The following is a 20,907-nucleotide window of genomic DNA, read 5'->3' on the forward strand; positions in this document are numbered from 1 at the left end:
CCGGGCAAGGTAGCAGCTAGACTTTCGAAGATCTCGTCTCTAGGGAGCTCGGTTCAGTCTCTGGAGGGAGGTGTTCAAGATCTGGTGAGACGTTTTGATTTGTTGCTTCATCAACAAGTCTCTTTTGCTCCTTTGTCTTCTACTGACATATCTCCTCCATTAATCGCATCGAGTTGTGCTGCTGACAAAGGGAAGAGTGCGGCATTTCCGACATCTTCTTCGATGTCGATGCCGGAACATACTCCTAATTCACTTCCCAGGAAGTTGGAGTTACCCATTTTTGACGGGGAAAATCCAGACGGTTGGCTTTTTCGCGCAGAGCACTATTTTGAGATTAATGGATTGCTTCTAGCAGAGCGTCTGCGAGTTGCAGTTGTCTGTTTAGAGGGCGATGCATTTGCGTGGTATTACTGGGAAGATGGTCGACAACCTTTTCGTGGTTGGGCAGAATTCAAAGAGCTCTTCCTTGAACATTTTCGATCGACTTAGGAGGGTAATTTACAGGAGTAGCTCTTCTCGTTACATCAGTCTTCTACTGTTAAGGAGTATCGTCGCCAATTTGAGGTACTCTCCGCTTCCTTGCGTGACCTGTCGGAATCAGTCCTTGAAGCAGCCTTTGTTAATGGGTTGTGCCCAAATATCCAGGCCGAACTTCGACAGATGGAACCCGTTGGGTTGATCAGGAAAAGGGTTGCAGCCCAAAAGATTGAGGATAAGAATCAGGCCCTTTGGGCTTATCAATCAGGTTCATTTCCTCGTTGGCCCACAACATCCCCCTCTGGAGCTCATTTATTTCTCGGGTTTCGCAGGTGACTACTTCTGCTGTCACCCGACCCCCACGTGCCGCGAGTCCTTCTTCTTCCTCGGTTCCTATTATTAAATCTCCGCCACCTGCTTTCAAAAAAATGACTGATAAAGAGATGCAACAGAAGCGCGCGAAGGGTCTATGTTTCCGTTGCGATGAGAAATACAGTCCTAGTCACCATTGTGCCCAAAAATCACTTTAGGTTTTATGGGTTCAAGATGATGTGGAGGAAGTTACTTTTGATGTGTTTAATTTGGACACCACTTCAGTGGACACTGAAATTGCTTCGGCTCTAGATTCATCCGTGCTTTGTGTTTCGTCCCTTGTGGGCTTGTGTGCGGCTAACTCCCTTAAGGTACGTGGACGCATTTTGTCGTGTGAGGTGGTCATATTGATAGACTCGGGTGCATCCCACAATTTTATCTCCGAAGCATTAGTGGAGGAATTAAAATTACCCCGCGCTCCTCCTACACACAAGTTTGGAGTTCAGATGGGTAATGGCGACGAGGTGAGAACTTCTGGAGTCTGCCATCTACCTCGACTTACCTGAATTGGATGTCATTGCTGATTTCTTCCCTTTAAAATTGGGCTCTACGGATGTCATTCTTGGTTTTCCTTGGTTAGCATCTCTCGGGGACTTAGTGATGAATTGGGGTAACATGTCTATGAAGCTCAATTTGGGGGGTGTCCGTGTCAAATTGCAGGGCGACCCTTCTCTCTGTTCTTCTCAGGTGTCTCTGCACGCTATGATGCATAACTTACAACAAGAGGTTTTGTTGGAATTAGAACATTTGCAGGTGGTGGATTCTTCGTTGAACTTTGCCTTACCCATACCCCTGCCAATTTCCGCTTTACTGGATGAGTTCAAAGATGTTTTTCGATATGCTTACGGCCTTGCCCCCTACTCGGGCTATGAAGCATGCTATTGTCTTACATGAGGGCACGTCCTCGATCTTTGTTCATCCTTAGAGATACCCTCAGTTCCAGAAAGATGAAATTGAACGCCTTGTCTCTGAGATGCTGGTTGCGAGTATTATTCAGCCAAGTACAAGCCCCTACTCGAGTCTGGTCCTTTTAGTCAAGAAAAAAGACGGAAGCTGGCGTTTCTGTGTTGATTACCGGGCCCTTAACCGTGCTACGGTTCTGGATAAGTTTCCCATTCCGGTTATCGAAGAACTTCTCGATGAGCTTCATGGTGCTTCTATTTTCAGCAAAATTGATCTTAAATCGGGCTACCATCAGATTCGTGTCTGCAGTGAGGATATTCCCAAGACTGCATTTTGCACCCACGAGGGCCATTATGAGTTCCTTGTCATGCCCTTCGGTCTTACCAATGAACCATCGACTTTTCAGTCGTTAATGAATACTGTCTTCCATGGGTTCCTCCGTCGCTTTATGCTGTTTTTTTTATGACATTCTGGTTTACAGTGCTTCTGGAGCTGCCCATTTGGATCACCTTCAATAGGTTTTTTCTGTGTTGTGTGCTCACCGCCTCTTTGCTAACTCAAAGAAATGTATCTTTGCTCAACCTAGCATTGAATACCTGGGTCATATTATTAGTGCGGCTGGTGTTTCTGCCGATCCTTCTAAGATCCAGACCATGGTTGATTGGCCCCAACTATCTTCACTTAAAGCTCTTCGTGGTTTTCTGGGACTTATGGGCTATTATCGACGTTTTGTGTGCAACTACAGTAAAATAGCATGGCCATTGACACAACTTAAAAGGGATGCCTTCTCAAGGAATGCAGAAGCTGAGAATGCCTTTCAGGAGTTGAAACGGGCTATGACGACCGTACCTGTGTTGGCCCTTCTGAATTTCTCTCATCCCTTCTTGATCGAGACAGATGCATCCGGTGCGGGTCTCGGTGTGGTATTAATGCAAAATAATCATCCCATAGCTTTTTACAGCCACAAGCTTAATTCGTTTGCACAATCTAAATCAGTTTACGAGCGTGAATTAATGGCTATTGTCTTTGCCATTAAAAAGTGGTGCCCTTATCTTCTTGGTCGACGCTTTATTGTGCGTACCAACTAGTGTAGTCTTAATTATCTGTTGGAGCAGCGGGTGGTCGAAGGTGAGCATCATAAGTGGCTCCTTAATTTTATGAATTATGATTTTGAGATTCAGTACAAACCTGGTACCGAAAATGCCGTGGCTGACGCTCTCTCCAGAGTTCTTGCTGAAATGCACTTAAATTCTCTTACAGTCCCTATTTTTCTTGATTTTGATGACCTTAAGGAGCAAGTTGATGCTGATTCTTTTTTGGCCAACATTAAAAATGTCATACAACAAGATCCGACTGCTTACCCTGCCTACTCTTTAGCTGGGGATCACCTTCGTTATCATGGTAAATTGGTTTTGCCAGCTTCTTCTCCATTTATCCCCCTCTTACTTAAAAGAGTTTCATTATGGTGTTGTGGGAGGACACACTGGAATCCGCCAGACATATCGGCGTATGGCAGCTGAATTTTATTGGCGGGGAATAAAATGTTCCATTCAGGAGTTTGTGCAGGCTTGTGATGTGTGCCAACGCAGTAAATATGAAGCCATGTCTCCTGCTGGCTTTTTGCAACCTTTACCCGTTCCTGAACAGATCTGGGAGGATATTGCTATGGACTTTATTGAGGCTCTTCCAAAGTCGAAGGGATTTGATACAATTATGGTGGTGGTCGATCGTCTTTCCAAATATGCCCATTTCACCCCTCTCAGTCATCCCTTCTCAGCTCTCATGGTTGCTCAGGCTTTCTTACACAACATAGTTTGTTTACATGGCATTCTCCGATCAATTGTGTCTAATCGTGATAAAGTCTTTATGAGTTTCTTTTGGCGCGAGCTTTTCACTTTGCAAGGTTCAGAATTGCGTTGTAGTTCAGCTTACCACCCTCAGACGGATGGTCAGTCGGAAGTGGTTAATCATTGTTTGGAGACTTATTTGCGCTGCTTCGCGGCTGATTCTCCCTCTCGCTGGTGTTTCTGGTCATCTTGGGTAGAATACAACTATAAGACCTCTTTTCACACTGCTGCTGGCATGACACCTTTCAAGGTGGTTTATGGGCGCGATCCTCCTCCATTAATCCGCTATGAACTTGGCTCTACGGCTAATGCTGATGTTGAAGCTGTTCTCCTTCAACGTGACACTATACTTGGTGAGCTACGTGCTCATCTACACCGTGCACAACAAAAGATGAAAGACTCGACTGATGCGAACCGACATGATGTGAATTTTGATGTCGGGGATTGGGTGTATGTGAGAGTGTGACCTTATCGCCAACAGTGTCTAGCTCGCTGAGTCAATGAAAAGCTTGCCCCTCGTTTTATGGACCATTTGCTATTGTGGAAAGAATTGGCGCTGTCGCTTATAAACTTCGACTTCCTCAGATGCATGAATTCACCCATTTTTTCATGTCTCGCAACTCAAGAAGGGGATTGGCAACCATATCTCTTCTCCTGTGATTCCTTCCACTCTGTCTGCTGATATGGAGATGCTTGTGGAACCTGCTGTCGTGCGCAGTGTGCGTCCATCCACTATGCCTGGAGTTACTGGTTTAGAAGTGCTTATTCATTGGTAGGACCTACCTGATTTTGAAGATTCTTGGGAGCCTTTTGACTTGCTTCGAGACCAATTCCCTCATTTTAACCTTGAGGACAAGGTTAGTCCTTGGGCGGCGGGTAATGATAGGCCCCCAATTAACCTTATGTATGCTAGGAAGAGGAAAGGGTAGCAATCGGTTAAGGGGGGAAATAATTGAACACATTGGACTTACCAGTTGGGCATTCATAGAGGAAGTCAGAAGGGAATAAGAAGAGTCTTGGGGCATTTATAGCTATGTCAGTTATGAATAAGAAGAGTGTTGGGCATTTATAATTGGGTTATCTATTTATGGGGGAGGAGGCTGTTATGCTATCATAAGAGTATAAGAAGGGTCTTTGGGGGATGGGGAGGGGTATGTTTTTTGGAGTGAAGAGCATTTTGAGTGTTGGGAGAGCCGGCGGTCTCTCGAAGAACCGACCTACTGTTAATGTTTTCCCTTGAATGAATATCGATTTCTCTTTATTTGAGTTGTGGCGTTCTTGCCTTGTGTCTGGGTATTGTGTGTGAACTTTTCGGGACATATCGCTTTATCATCTGTTTTATATGTTCCCAAGTTCCCTCTTAACCTTATGTCTGTTAGTAGATTAACCAAGTCACTTATTCGTTCCATAACCTTTTATCCTTCTTGTGTGTTTCAGGATCTCAAGAAGGGGATGAAGATTGATGGGAGGGCATGAGGCAGGTGGATTGTATTACCTTGATGGTAGTGGCCCTCTAGTAGCTTTTCAATCATCTCTTACTCCTCTTCAATGACACTATAGACTTGGTCATCCTTCTCTCAAGGCTATGACGTTGTTGGCTCCTTCATTGAGTCATCTTTCATCGTTGGATTGTGAGTTGTGTCAGCTTGGGAAACATCATAATCTCTTTTAGTCCGAGAGTTGATAGTCATGTCTTGAGTCCTTTTTCTTTAGTTCATTTTGATGTTTGGGTTCTAATTAAAGTAATGTCATACAATGGCTTATAAGTTCTTTGTAATTTTTGTAGATGACTTTTCAAGGATGACATGGATTTATCTTATGAAAGATCGCAATGAATTGTTCTCTACTTTTCAGAAAATTTATGCTGAAATATGTACCCAATTTGGTGTTCATAATAAAATTATTCACTTCGATAATGCAAAAGAGTACACCTCAACACCATTTCAGAAATACTTAGAACACCATGGGATAATTCATCAACCTTCTTGTTCATACACCCCACAACAGACGGTGTAGCTGAACGGAAAAAATCGACATCTCCTTGAAACTGTTCGGTCTATGATGCTTAATATGAATGTCCCAAAGCGTTTTTGGAGTGATTCTGTCCTCACATCATGTTTTCTCATCAATCAGATGCCCATGTCCATCCTTGGAAGTCAATCCCCCTTCTCAGTGTTGTTTCCCACCTTGTCTCTGTTTCCTCTCACCTCGAGAGTATTTGGGTGTGTTTGTTTTGTTCAAAATTTGGGGCCTGGTTTAGACAAGTTAGATGCACGAGCTACTAAGTGTATCTTCCTTGGATACTCTAGGACTCAGAAAGGGTATAAGTGCTATAACCGTAACTCCCATAAGTCATTTGTGTGCATTGATGCCACCTTCTTTGAATCAGTTCCTTTTTTCTCGAACTCTGTGGTTCCTTCTCCTTCCCCACAGTTCCTCTTTCTATCCCTGTTGAGGATCCCCTTCCTGTGGTCCCCATTCCAGTTGCGGATTTCCCTCCCGTGCCAGTTCCTACTGAGAGGCCACCAATTAGACAAGTGTATACTCACAGAAGAGCACCAACCCCTCCTCTAATTCAGCCCTTGTCGACAAATCCAGTGGTTGCATCTTCTCCCTCGGACCTTGATCTTCCTATTACCTTGAGGAAAGGTAAACACACTTGTACTTCTCATCCTATTTCACACTATGTTTCAGCTACTCACCTTGTAACTTGGAAGAGCAAAAAACACACAATAGTGGCAAGGAGTAGTGCAGAAGCTGAGTACAGGGCTGTGGTTCATACCACATGTGAACTAGTATTGTTGAAGAACTTACCACAAGAGATGGGGTTCTCAATTGACAAACCCATGAGACTATATTGTGATAATCAAGCAGCTGTTCACATCTCTTCCAATATAGTCTTCCATGAGAGAATCAAGCATACTGAGGTCGATTGTCACTTTGTAAGAGAGAAAGTGATCGGTGGAGTGATAACCACATCTCATGTGAGCTCGGGAAATCAATGGGCAAATATCTTTACAAAGGGATTGTCTCGAGGCAAAGTAGATTATATTTGTGACAAGTTGGGACTATGTGACATATACTCTCCAGCTTGAGGGGGAGTGTTAGAGTTCACAGAACATGGGTATTTTGGTCATTTGGGTTTATCTATTTGAGAGTGAAAAGTCTGCTTTGTTCAAGTTTAAGTTGTGTCCCATCACTTATGAGGGACAATATTGTCTTTCTTGTAATTCAGTTTATTTGAGATAAATACAAGTTGGTCGACTAGAGAGGACAGATTTTCCTCTATGGGCCAAACCCTTCTTCTTCTTCTTCTTCTTCTTCTTCTTCTTCTTCTTCTTTTCTACTTTAACCTAGAACTGAATAGGGTTTTCACAAAGGAGATTATGAAATTGGACTTTATTGCTAGTTTTAGAGAATTTTATGATGGGAATCATAATCTCGTGATTAAATGCTAGATTTATTGCTTTGGTGCCTAAGAGATATATGAAGAAAATCGATTAAAAGATTAATGGGTAATCTAGGACTCAACAGCACAACAAAGGGTAAAATTGAATTTTGATGGAAGCTCCATGGGTAATCCAGGACCCTCGGGAGTTGGGGGAGTTTTTAGGGATGGGGGGAGGGCAGAATGGTGGTACTATACTTTGGTCCCATAGGAGTGGGAGACTCTTTGAAAGCTAAAATTTTGGCTCTCCTACAAGGCTTTAGATTTGCCAAGCAATGGGAGTTTCAAAACTGCAAACAAAGAAGTTGGGTGTATGGAAGTTTAGACAGCAAATAAGGGAAATAATCTGCTTGGCAAGGGAAGTTGGAGTAACATTCAAATGGGCAAGGAGATCGGCAAACTTTGTGGCAGATAGCTTGGCAAAACAGGGGAATTTCAGGGAAAACTTATTTTGGGCTGTACTGTAATTCTTGATGTTATTTTGGGGTCAACACTCTTTGTCTGGGTGGTTGATAGTGTAAGATGTTTATTTAATATTCTTAATGAAAGTTACCGTTTTCAATAAAAGAATTGATTAAAAGATGCTTATCCTCAACTTAAAGTTTTTTTGAAAGAGTTTTGAAAGAATCTCAAACATGAACACGAGTGACATTAGAGGATTATGAAAGGGGATGTGGTGCATATGTAGTGATTTAACGTTACCAAGTTCATAGAAGAGACCAACAATCCCAACCAAAGGATAACTATTAGAAGGACTAAATTACTCTCACTTATCAAAAAAAAAATCAAATACAATAAAGGCAAACATAAGCACTTAAGCACTAAATAAAAAATGCTGAAGGGGATTATTTGCAATGTTAATTGCTGCAGCTTGTAACAATGTAACTTAAAAGGTCCAGTCATATGTATCCCCAATTCACCTAAGAGAATTTTGAACCAAAGTAATTGAACAACTCTATGACTCATGGCCCTATACTTAGCTTCAGCACTTGATCTAGGCTATTTAGCCACTACAATTTGTTTCTTGCTTTTCCAAGTGACTAGATTCCTCCTACAAGTGTACAATATCCTGATGTGAATCTCCTATCACTAGGGGAATTTGCCCAGTCAGCATCAATATAAGCTTCTACATCAATTTTATCATATTTCTTGAACAATAACCCCTCATTAGGTACAAGTCTTGAGGTACCTCAAGATCCTTTCAACTGCCTTCCTAATTGTGACCCGAGGAGCATGCATGAATTGATTGGCCACATAGACTAAATAGCAATGTCAGGTCTGGTGAGAGATAAATAGAGTAGTTTACCAACAATGTCTCTGATGACTTTCTTGGTCAAGATATAACTCTCAATCAACTTCTTGTAGACAATGATTTTGCTCAATAGGAGTATTTGTAGGTCTTGCCTTTGGCTTCCCTATCTCCTTCAACAAGTCCAAAGCATATTTCCTCTAACAAATGTAAATTCCATCATTGGATCTAGTAACTTCAATTCCTAGAAAATATCTTGGTGATCCTAGATGGTTGATCTCAAATTCTTTGGCTAGGAAGCATTTCAACTTTTGAATCTCACTTGGGTCATTTCTAGTGACCACCATATCATCATACACAATCAATGATGTTATCTTTTCTCCATTTCTTTTGTATAGTGTGTGGTTAGCACTGCTTTATTGGTATCCAACTACCATCATTGCTTTGCACAATCTCTTAAACCATGCCCTTTGGGATTGTTTGAGACCATACAATGCCCTCATTAGTTTGCACACCTTTCTTCCCATGTTATGCCCTGTTGGAGGATCCATGTAAACTAGGGGTGTACAATCAGTCGGTTTGGTTTGGTTCGGTTCAAATCGAGAACCTAACTGACTATTCGGTTTTATCATTTTCTCTAACTGAATTGACCCTAATTGAATTCGGTTCAGTTTGGTTCATTTTCGGTTCAGTCAGACCTTGGTTCCACATAAATGACAAGCATTTAGTAAGTGTTATTAATGAAAAATTAAAATGTCCCCCAAAGCCAATGGTTTTAATTAATTAACTATTAACTATTATTAATTAAAAGCTAAAACGACCCCAAAGCCCAATGGTTTTAATTAATTAGCTATTATTAATTAAAAGCTGAAATAGGCCCAAAGCCCTATGCCAATGGGGAATTGGTGAATTGGCCATTTTCAAAAATTATTAATGATTAATGAACAATTAATGACTAATAAACAATTAATAATTAGTCTAGGTTTTAATTAACTATTATTAATTGTTCATTGGGAAATATAATAATTAATTAGCATAAAGTATGAAATAAAACATTAATGTTTAATATGCTTAACTAAATAACAACATTAATTCGATTTTCGGTTCAGTTCGGTTCGGTTGAAAATTCCAATCAAACTGAACAGAAACCAAAAACCGATTTTTTTTTAAAATAAAACCAAACCAAACCAATAGCCGAATTAATTGAACCGAATTAGCTTATTCGTTTGGTTCGGTTTGGTTTTCGGTTTATCACCGAATTTGAGCACCCCTAATGTAAACTTTTTCTTGCATGTCTCCATTCAAAAAGACATTCTTGACATCCAATTGTTATAGTTCCCAAATTGCAATCAGAGAGTAACACTTGAATGGTATTCAATTTAGCAACTGGAGCAAAGGTCTCATCATAGTCAACACCCTCCCTTTTGTAACTAATCTAGCCTTGTACCTATAGATCTATCAACTTTGTGTTTGATAGTATAGATCCACTTGCATCTGATAGTACTCTTCCCATTTGGTAGATCGAGCCCATGTATTTGCCTTTAATAATGCTTTCATCTCCTCATCCATGGTTCTTTCCATTTGGGATTGCAAACAACCTTGAGTACTTAGAAGGGTTAGAAGACATAGTGGAAACAAAAGAGTGATAGGCAGAAGACAATTGAGAGTAGGAAACAAATCTATTAAAGGATTGGTTGTGGTGTTCAATAGCACCCAATTGGTTGTGGTGTTTAGTTGGCTTGTCCCTTTCTCTCTTTTTGCGATAAAGAATTAGCACTCTTTTTTTTTGATGAACAACTGATTACTTCATTGAATTTAAAGGAAAGCGTACAAGAGAAAGTGAGAGAGAGACAAGCTCTCTTATCTCTCCCCTTTAACTTTAGTTATAATTACAATTGCATTTGAGCCCAAAATGTTTGAGGTCTCCCAACCCCTTGCTTGGCTAGCGCATCAGCCATTGAATTAGCTATTCTTTTCACCCACTGTATTCTCAGTTCCATGTCCTTTGTGATCCATCTGAATTTTTTCTTCTCATTATTGTATTTCCACATCCTACTTTCCTCTTCTAGTTGCCAAGCCACTACCAGCTTGGAATTCCCTTCAATGATTAGCTTTCTAGCATTCATGGTTCTAGCCCTTTGCACCCCTTCTATAACTGCCATTACTTCCGCTCTTAATGAGTCTCCTTCACTTGCTGGGCCTGAGAATAATGCACACACTATACCCTCCTCATCCCTAAATACACCTCCAATTCTTGACGTTCATGGGTTTTCCATGCTACTGCTGTCAAAGTTAAGCTTTATAAATCCTCTTTCAGGAGGGGTCCAAATAGGAATAACAGGCTGCTTATTGACATTTGAGTCTGCCACTATCTTCTAGTTTCAAATGATATCATCAATGGATATATGTGAGAAGTTTCCTAAGGATTTCAGCCCATTGAGCCACTCTAATCAGTATTGATTCAATCAAGGCCTCTTTTGTTCTCTCATTTTCTCTAAAATTTCTTGCATTTCTTTAATCCCACACTACCCAGATTATTGCCGCCCTAGCACACTTCCACATGATGTTACCTATCTTCTTTGGCCATGGACAGGAAGTTGGATCAAAGAGACTTTTGATGTCAGTCGGAGGTGTCCACCTGCATTCAAATAAGGAAAAAACCATTCCCAAATACCAGCAACAAACGGACAAGTAATAAACAAATGAAAGCAAGTCTCACTATTAGCACTCTTTCATCATCAGGACTAGTAGTGGCCACAATGTTGGGAGTAGTGCCAATTGGGTTAACATCAACAAGAGTCTCTTTTGGACCAGTGATTTAAAAGGTGTGCCTTAGGCACGCCTAGGTGCAACACTTTCAATGGGTGTGCACCTATTGTGTTTGGTGCGCCTTGTGCTTAAGCCTAGGCATGTGCCTTTTGAAAATTTGTGATTATTTCTTTTTAATAATTAGCAATTGGATTAGGAGCTCTACCCCTTGGACCCCTCCTCTCCCCTTTGCTAATGTTGATCATTCATTCATCCTTATAGAAGATATTTTTAAAAGACACTTAAAGTTGAAAAACCTTTTTTATAAGGATTATGATTGTAAGGCCCTAATATGGACTTGTTTGGGCTTGCCTCAAGACTCAAGAGGCTTGGTACAAAGATGACTTGTAGAAGTAGGAATTTGTTATAGAACAAATCTGTACTGGTTTCGGCCCTAGATTAGCAAAGATTAAAGGCAAAAGAAGAGAGGGAAGAGAGAAAAAAGAGGAGGAGAAAACTGGTTTGATCTATAGAAGAAAAGTCAACCTTCTTAGTCGGCCAGATTGTATTTATATAGTTCTGATTAAGTATAGACTCTTATGCCCCTAATCAAGTATGGGACATATAACTTAAACTTGAACATAATAAACATTACACCACACTAATAATACATATTGAAAAGACAAAACTACCCCTATATAGTCGACACATTCCCCTTCAAGCTGGTGATATATATCATATAGTCCCAGTTTATCACAAATGTAATCCACTCTTCCCTGAATCATCCCCTTAGTGAACAGGTCTGCCCATTGGTTTCATGTATTTACGTATGCAGTACTTATTACTCCACCGAGCACCTTCTCTCTTACAAAGTGACAATCAACTTCTATGTGCTTTGTTCTCTCATGAAAAACTGAATTAGATGAGATGTGGACTATAACTTGGTTGTCACAATAAAACTTCATGGGGCAATCAATTGTATATCCCGTTTCCTGTAGAAGGTTCTTCAACTATACTACTTCACATGTAGTTTGTGCCATAGCTCTATATTCAGCCTCTACACCTCTTGCTACCACAGTCTGCTTCTTACTCTTCCATGTCACCAAATTGCCTACAAGAAAGGTGCAATACCCCGTAGTGGACCTTTTGTCAGATATTCAACCAGACCAATCAGCATTTGTATATCTCTCTATCTCAAGATTTCCTCCACCCTTATATAACAAACCACGACTTGGAGCTCCCTTCAAATACCAGACAATCCTTAAAACTACATCCCAATGTGGAACTCGAGGATTTTGCATGAACTAACTTACTACATTGACTACAAAAGATATATCTGGCCGAGTGATGGTTAGATAATTCAGGTTTCCTACCAGTCTTCAGTACCTTCCTGAGTCCTCAAACTCCTCACCTACATCACTACTCAACTTGATATTCCGTTCCATGGGTGTTTTAGCTGGTTTGACACCTAATAAACCTGTCTTATCCAACAAATCAAGAACATACTTCCGCTGACACAGATTAATACCATGCTTAGACTCACTACCTCTATCCCAAAGAGGTATTTTAACTTCCCAAGGTCCTTTGTTTGGTGAAGTGAGTAATTGGTTCCATCAAACCTAACAGTAGTAATCTGAAAAGAACTCTCATTCATGCTTCCGGCCCCTAAAAAACCTTCTCCTTGAGTTTATAATTCACTTCCAGCCTTCTCCATTTTATATAAGATATTAACAGGTCACTATTTCAAGAAATAAACCCCCAAACTGCCCCTTTTTTATGTAGAAAACCTTAGTTGATTGGAATCAGCCACCCAGAAATCACTCACAATGAAGAGTTATCATCCAGAAACCATTCATAGTCAAGAATCACCACCAAGAAATCATTCACAGCCAAGAATCATCATCCAGAAACCATTCACAGTTAACTATAATCACCTAGAAATCATCCATATTCGAAATAACAAGTCTGGGAGCAATGATCTGATCATAGGGTTTGAAAAACCCTAGAGAAAATAACAGGGAAGACAGAAATCTGTCAACCGCCGCTTCCCGAATGGTTTAAACTGCTCTTATTCAAGGCCAGTTTCAATAAAAAGGTTCTTTTTCAAAAAGAAACTGATCGCCACCTTCAATCTCCTGTTTAAACCCTAAACTTGGACTTACCTATTTTCTCTGATCTTTCCCGGTCGTCGGGCACTCTCCAAAGGTCATGCAATCCCTTGGGCAGCAACTAAAGACTCCAGCAACCTCCAAGAATCAAGCGATGATGCAGAGCTTCCAGTCCTAGAAAGTTCTCATTGCAGCCAACTGGATTAGGCTCACATGAGAACCCTAATCTGTCCTAAGTTGGCTCTGATACCAACTTGGGTAAAAGAAATCAGAACCTGTTTGTTTTTCTGATATAAGTTCAGTAGAAAAAGAAGAGAAAAGGCCACGAATAGAAGAAGAAAAGAGAGAAGAGAAGAAGAGGAGAAAAGGGTGCAGATAGATGATCTTGTCGCCCCATCAGATTAGTATTTATATGTTTGTAACATAACATTAGTGGAATTACACAAATATCCCTTCTGAAACAGAATTTAATATAAAATAAATATATCTGGTTTAACTACTACAAGTACCATGAAATAAATATAAGGATACTAGTGGGATTGGGACCACACACTAGCAACTAACAACTGTCTCTACATTCTTATTAATTTAATGTGAATTTGTTATTGACCCAAGAAAACAAAAAAAGTGACACTATCTCTAGTATGTAATTGGTGCCTTACAATGTCATATTCTAAATTTAATCCAACAAGAAACTAAAACACCCTATTTGTTTCAACCAACTTCCTATATTATGTTGCATCCTTCTGAATCCAAATGATCAATTTCATACCATAATGATTTCAAAGTAGAGAGATAAGCAGATACTAGTTTCTTCCCCCTCTATATTTTTTTTCACTTCATTCTTCAATTCATAAGCTCTAGCAACATTAAGAGGTTGAGAGTAAGTCTCCTTCATGTAAATTTCCTTAGCAGACTTAACCTATAGATGATTCTTGCAACTTCCATGAAACCTATTGTGCAGGAATTGTGGTCCTCACCAACACAACAAAGAGTGATATTGAACTTTGATGGGAGTTCAAGAGGTAACCCTGGCCCTTCAGGTATAGGAGGAGTATTCAGAGATGAAAATGGCAGAATTGTGGCTTTGTTTTCAGGACCAATAGGAGTGGGGGACTCATTAAGAGTGGAGGTGATGGCCTTGCTTCAAGGTGTAAGATATGCAAAACAGTTGGGGTTACACCAAATTTTTTTTGATCAATAACATCATTTTCATTAAATTAAGAGAAGAGAGGGAATAAGTATACAAAGGGGGAGATAAAATAACTTAGCTCCCCATAAACAGAAAACACAGGGAATGCAAATAAAAATATTAAAAACTAGCCCAAAAAAAGCCTCCCTATTCACTCCTTGCTTGGCCAACCTATCTGCAAATGAGTTGGCACTCCTTTTCACCCAGCTGTACTGAATCTCAATGTCCCTACCCAGCCATAAGAACTGTTTTTTTTTTTTTTTTTTCATTGTTAAAGTTCTACAAACCACTATCCTCTGTCTTCAACCAACTAACCACCACCTTCGAATCACCTTCCAGAATCAAGTGGCCAATATTTAATTCCTTTGCTCTTCGAATACCTTCAAGCGCTGCAAGGATCTCAGCCCTAAGAGAGTCACCTTCTCCAATAGGGCCAGAGAATAAAGCAGTAATAATCCCTTCCTCATCCCTGAAGACTCCTCCAATCCCAGAGGGCCCTGGATTTCTTACGCTGCTGCCATCAAAATTCAGCTTTATAAAGCCCGAGGGGGGAGGGGACCAGAATGGACAAAGAGTCCTCTTGCATCTAGCAGTGGAAGCAATCTCTTTCCAGTTTCTTAGCAAGTCATCCATAGGAAAATCTGAAAACAACTCCAAAGATTTTAGCCAGTGGACAACTCTTAAAAGGATTCGATCTAACAAATCTTCCAACGTCCTTTGCTTGTCAAAAAAATGCGTGAGTTTCTTTCTTCCCACAAAGACCAGCATACCGCTGCCCTAATACACCTCCACATAGTCTTCCCTCGCTTCTTAGGCCAACTGAAAAAAGGAGAAAACAAACCTTGGACAGTTTCCGGAGGATACCAAGAACACCAAAAACGGGAGAAAACCCACTCCCAAACAGTTTTAGCAACCTTACAAGAGACCATGAGGTGGTATCCAGATTCCCTATCAGCTTTCCAAAGAGCACATCTATTAGGAAGTAGACAATAGTTGGGTATCTTTCTTTGAAGTAAGTCTAAAGTGTTGATTCTTTCCAAGAAAATTTCCCAACAAAAAAAACCAACCCGAGGAGGAATAGGCCTACTCCAAATTTCCTTAGCTGGAAAGGACAACCCCAAGGGAATAGGAGGCTGAGTTAAGGTTTCAAAGAATGAAGCACAAGAAAGGGTACTGGAGCTAGAAAGGGTCCAAAATCTGGTGTCTTCCTTAGCAGGGTTTAGGAAGACACCCTCAAGGGAGGCTAGCAGACTACCAAGCTATCCAAGTCTGTATCCCTAATTGCCCTACGCAGGCCAAGGTTCCATCCAAAGCCAGAAGTGGAGGCTGAAGGGACCAAGAAAGAAGATATGGGTTCATTTTTCAAGTCTGAAAGAGCATACAATGAAGGAAACTGGTCTTTCAGAGGAGAATCCCCGACCCAAAATTGTTCCCAGAAATTTATTTGGTTACCGGAATTTAGACCATACCTGATCCAAGGGGAGAAAACTAGAAGCAGATTGTGGATGGATTTCCAAGGAGAAGCAGCCGAAGCCCTTGCCAAGATTCCAGGATCCCAGCCATTGTCTTCTAGCCCATGAATGCTAGCCACAATCTTAGTCCACAATTTATCCCTTTCCAAAGAGAACCTCCACAACCACTTTCCCAGTATAGCCACAATCATTTTCTTGAAATTACCAATCCCAAGACCTCCTAGTTTTTTACACCTTGAGACCACCTCCCAACTCACCTTATGATCTTTGTTCTCCTCTCCAGGCTCCCTGAGAAAGTTCCTTATTAATTTTTCCAAAAGATTTGAAACCTTTGAGGGGATCTTAAACACTGACAGATAGTAGACAGGTAGGTTAGCTAGGGTAGACCTAATGAGAGAGACTCTTCCACCTAAAGAAAGATAATTTCTCTTCCAGGCCGCTAGCGTCTTCTCAGACCTCTCCACTACCGGAGTCCAAAAGCTAATACTCTTAGGATTATCTCCTAAAGGGAGGCCCAAATATGTCAGGGGCCATTCCGTAATTGCACAACCTAGCTCACCTGCAAAATCCCTTAGGTCTCCTTCGTTCACATTCACTCCCGCCACACAACTCTTATCGAAGTTTACCTTGAGGTTAGATAACTGCTCAAAAAGTTGTATTGTCAACTTTAGATTCCGGATCCAATTGAAGTTCCCTCCTTCACAGAAAAGGATAGTATCATCTGCAAACTGTAGAAGAGTTAAGGGAACCTCTTCCCTTCCTACTCTCCACCCTCTTATCAGATTCCTTGAGTCTGCTCTATGGATCAATCGCCCAAGCACATCAACAATCAGGGTGAAAAGAAAAGGGGAAAGAGGATCTCCTTGTCTTAGACCTCTCAACGCAGGAAAGACGTCAACCACAATTTTGTTCACCAGGATAGAATAATGGCAAGTCCTTACACAACCCCAGATCCACTTACACCACATGTCACCAAAACCAAAACTCCTTAACACCTCCATCAAGAAAGACCAATCAACCAAGTCAAAAGCCTTCTCCAAATCCAATTTGCAAACCACTCCCTTCTTCTTTGACTTCCTAAATCTCTCCAAGCTCTCATTTGCAATGAGAATCTGATCGGTGATCTGTCTTCCCGCCAAAAAAGCACCTTGGTTGGGTGCAATAATAGAGGGGAGCACCTTCTTTATTCTAAGAGACAACACCTTTGCAATGATTTTGTACAAGCTAGTCACTAGACTAATAGGTCTAAAATCCTTAGGTTGAGAAGCATCTTTTTTCTTTGGGACTAAGGCAATGAAAGTTGAGTTCAAGCCCGGGTTTATTACACCCCTCCTGTGGAACTCCTTAAAAACCGAACTAAGATCATTCTGCAAAATATCCCAACAATCTTGGTAAAAGGCCATTGTGAACCCATCTGGACCCGAAGCTTTTGTCCTATTCATAGAGAATACTACTTCCTTTACCTCCTCCATATCAAACCTTTTTTCTAACCACTCTCTCTTCTTTGCACTTAGAGTCGGCCTATCCAAACCCTTCAACCACACTCTCTCATTCATAGGCCTTCTAAAAATAGATTTGAAGTGGTTTACTAGAGCCTCTGCAATTTCAGCCGGGTGGGACAAAACTGCTCCATCAATTTCCAAATTAGAGATTAAATTCTTCTTTCTCTTTCCATTTGCCATTGAATGGAAAAACCTTGTGTTTCTATCTCCCTCTTTTAGCCATTTACACCTGGATTTTTGCCTCCTACTGATTTCCTCCTTAACAAAGATGTCCTCCATCTGCTTCCTCAAAACCCATCTTAACTTCCTTTCTTCCTCTCCAAAGGGGCCTCTCTCTTTCTTCAGGTCCAAATCCTCGATTTGCTCCACCAGAACTTGTTTTCTCTCTTCTAATCTTCCAAACTCCAGCCTATTCCACTCCTTTAATTGTGATTTTAAGTATTGGAGTTTCTTGTGGAACCTCATTCTTTCCCAATCAACTACCGGATTAGCTTGCTCCCACCACTCTCTGATCTTCTCAATGAAACCCGGATGAGTCAACCACATATTTTCAAACTTGAAAGGGGTAGGCCCTACTCCTCTTATTTTCTCCTTGACCAACACTATAGGCCAGTGGTCTGAAGTAAATCTAGGGAGAGCCCTAGAAGTAATATTGCCCCAATGTTCCTCCCAATTTGTTGAGAACAAAAATCTGTCCAACTTAGAGCAAATTGGTCTTGATTGAAGGTTGGACTGAAGTTATTATTTAGGAGAGGAAGTTCTTTGAGTTCAAAAGAGTCTACAAATTGGTTGAACTTCCTCATACTTGTTGTCACTCTCTGTCTGGGGTTGTTGGTTTCCTCCGTAAATCTCACTACATTAAAATCCCCTCCCACACACCAAGGTCCATCCCAGAGGCCTCTAATGTCACTCAATTCTTCCCATAATTTCTCCCTCTGCCTATAGTCATTGGGGCCATACACATTTGTTAGTACCCATTCATATCCATCGTCCACCTGTCTGAACTTTAGGGAGATAGAATGATCTCCAATCAGCTCTTCTACAGCTAAGAGTATCTCTTCTTTCCACAGGGTCACAATCCCTCCTGAGGAACCCCACGAAGGAGCAGCCACCCACTTTATACCCCTAGAACTCCACACACTCCTTGCCCATCTGCAAATCAAAATCCATTCTTTTGGACTCCTGAATCATTACCACATCCGGATTAAACTTCTTAATTACCTCTTTAATTGTTGCTTTCTTCCTAATGCTGTCCAACCCCTTCACATTCCAACTTAGGATTCTCATTGAAAACTCTTGGCCTTAACCCTAACTCTTCCAAGATCTATTTAGACCCTTTTCTTCTAATCCCTTCCACTTCAAACCTCTTGTCCCCCTCAATATCTTTTTTTAATCTCTCCACTTCACTCAGCCTTCTAAACTTTAACATGCTGTCCTCTTTTTTTTTTTTGCATTTAGGCTTTTAGATCATTCGGGTTCTTCAGCTTGCACCCCAACTTTTTCACAAACTCGACAACTGACTCTTCCCATTAGTTTCCTCTTTTTCTAAAGATGCACTCTCCTCACTCCTAAGAAACTTCTTGTTCCTTCTCACATTACCTCCATCTACAACCCTTTCTATCCTCTCCAGGCTCCCTCTCTGCAATTCCTTCCTTTCCACTTCACCCAAAAGGCTTTCTAAGATTTCCCATATTATTGTCTCTGTGCAAGTTTCCTCACCCACTTCCCCTCCTTGTAGACGCACTGTGGCTTTCAGACCAAGGGCTTCCGACTCTTGGTTGGGAAGAGAAACTGGAACAAGAGACATAGAGCGCTCATCAGTATCCAAAACTATATTGACAGAGTTGAGGGATTTACCTGAGGCAGAGAAGTGAGGAGAGAGAAAAGGCGAAGGAGTGGTAGTCACTTTCTTTTTTGAGAAATTAGAGCACTCTGTCTCCTAGAGTTGGGGGAAGAAAATCCCTGTAGCTATATCAACACAATGACCCCTTTCTGTACCCAAGTATATACCTCTTTGTGAGGTATCCTTGTTCAGCTCTGAGAAGACCCGAGCTACCTCCTTTTCGGCCTCTTGCAAAGCACTAGAACTGGGGGGGGGGGTCAGCCAGATTTGGGTTAAGATCATTCACCCGCTCCTCCCCCTCCTTTCCTTCCCCCACCGAATCCCCTAAGAACAAACAATGTAGGCTAAAAGGATCACTGTTCTGATCTTTAGATAGAGCTTCATCTGCTGCACTGCCTAAACTCCCACAGGCTTCCGAACTTTCATCATATTCAAAATCTGAGCCACAACTTATCCAACCTTGGTCAACCTCTTCCTTCTCTTCTGTTCTACCTCTCAAAAAGTGTGGGTTCGAGCGATCAGAAATGTTGTGTTTTTGCGCGTCGCCGGCTGTCTGTCGGACCCAACACAGAGGACGACGTCCTTCCACTTTGCTCGCCAACTTAGCCCCTCCACAGTCGAGAGGGCGAGACTTGGACGATGATAGATGAATGCTGCCATCTATCATCGCCCCAAGCCTGCCCCGCCCCACGTGATGACTTAAGTTGTCACGTGGGCTTTTAAAACCAAGTGAAGGCTCACCCACTGACCCGTCCGGCCCAACCTTCCTTAAAGCCGGTTCAGAGAAAGACTTTGAGCACAAATGACTCTTTCCCATTTTAGCCATGTCAGCATAGGACGGGCCACCCTCTTTAAACAACCCCTCTTCAAAAAATCTTGAATTAGAAGCCTTAAAGGGAAAGCTTCGAGACTTGGGGCACCCCTGCGACTGTTCCCCTTTCTCTGTATTTCGCCCACACACATCAGGCTTTACCGCCAGCCCCTGAAGGTCACGTGTACACCAACCTGCAAACTCGTCAGTTCCTTCAACCTCTGTTCGTCTTGCCCAGAGCAAGGCTTCATCTTCTGAAGCTAACCAGACCTTGTACCAAGCACCTTCTGAGAGAACTTCGAAGGCCCGTGGCAAGTTCTTCGGCTTGATCCCAGCAACCTTAAGCTCCACAGCTCTCAAGTTTCTTAAGTCAACCTCCAACAGATCTCCACCCAACGCTCTAACAATTTTCCTTAGTATTTGATCATTCCAAAGGTTGAAAGGAAGGCCGAGAAGTTTAATCAAGAAGCTGCCGGCTCTAGATTCAACTTCGTTGCAATTTGGAGCCCAATTCTGGGCCTGAATAAAACTTCCTTCTACAAGGAAAGTACCGAAGATCAATTTCTTATCTCCAATATCTAAAAAACCTTTCTTTTCAGCAAAAGCCAACAGCTTTACATCTTCATCTAATCCCAACCTCTCTGCAATTACTTCTAAAACTTTCGTCGAATCTTCTATTACTCTGTCTGCCACTAGGACCACCCTCTTCTCCCAGCTCCCACTCCCTTCTTCCAAAGCTACTCGTCGGAGGACAGTCGAGCTAGACACCAAAACTTCAGGGTAATGCTTAAAGCATGGCACCTGATTACATAGGACAAAAAGATGACAATCCTTCAAGCCAGGGGCTTCTTCCACTCTCCCTTCAACCTCCAAGAGAAAAGCCTGAAGATTAAAAGCAAAGGAAGCCCACCCTCTCCGTTTCAGGCCTTCTGGAA

At 41.5% G+C, this 20,907-nt stretch overlaps 1 protein-coding gene across 3 annotated transcripts in view; it reads left to right on the plus strand.

Moving 5' to 3' along the window:
- Positions 1-20,907, plus strand: part of LOC148869902 (Transmembrane amino acid transporter family protein) — a 54,252-nt gene that overhangs the window by 19,619 nt on the left and 13,726 nt on the right. The window contains exon 10 of one of the 3 annotated variants that reach the window (XR_016106720.1): positions 5,037-5,230. The exons of the other annotated variants lie outside the window; for them this stretch is intronic. The gene's annotated coding sequence lies outside the window, so the exon portion shown is untranslated. The remainder of the gene's footprint in view (positions 1-5,036; positions 5,231-20,907) is intronic. 3 annotated transcript variants of the gene reach the window in all.

The sequence above is a fragment of the Nelumbo lutea genome, chromosome 2 (assembly GCF_056320005.1).
Source record: "Nelumbo lutea isolate HS-2025 chromosome 2, American lotus-T2T, whole genome shotgun sequence".
NCBI lineage: Eukaryota > Viridiplantae > Streptophyta > Magnoliopsida > Proteales > Nelumbonaceae > Nelumbo > Nelumbo lutea.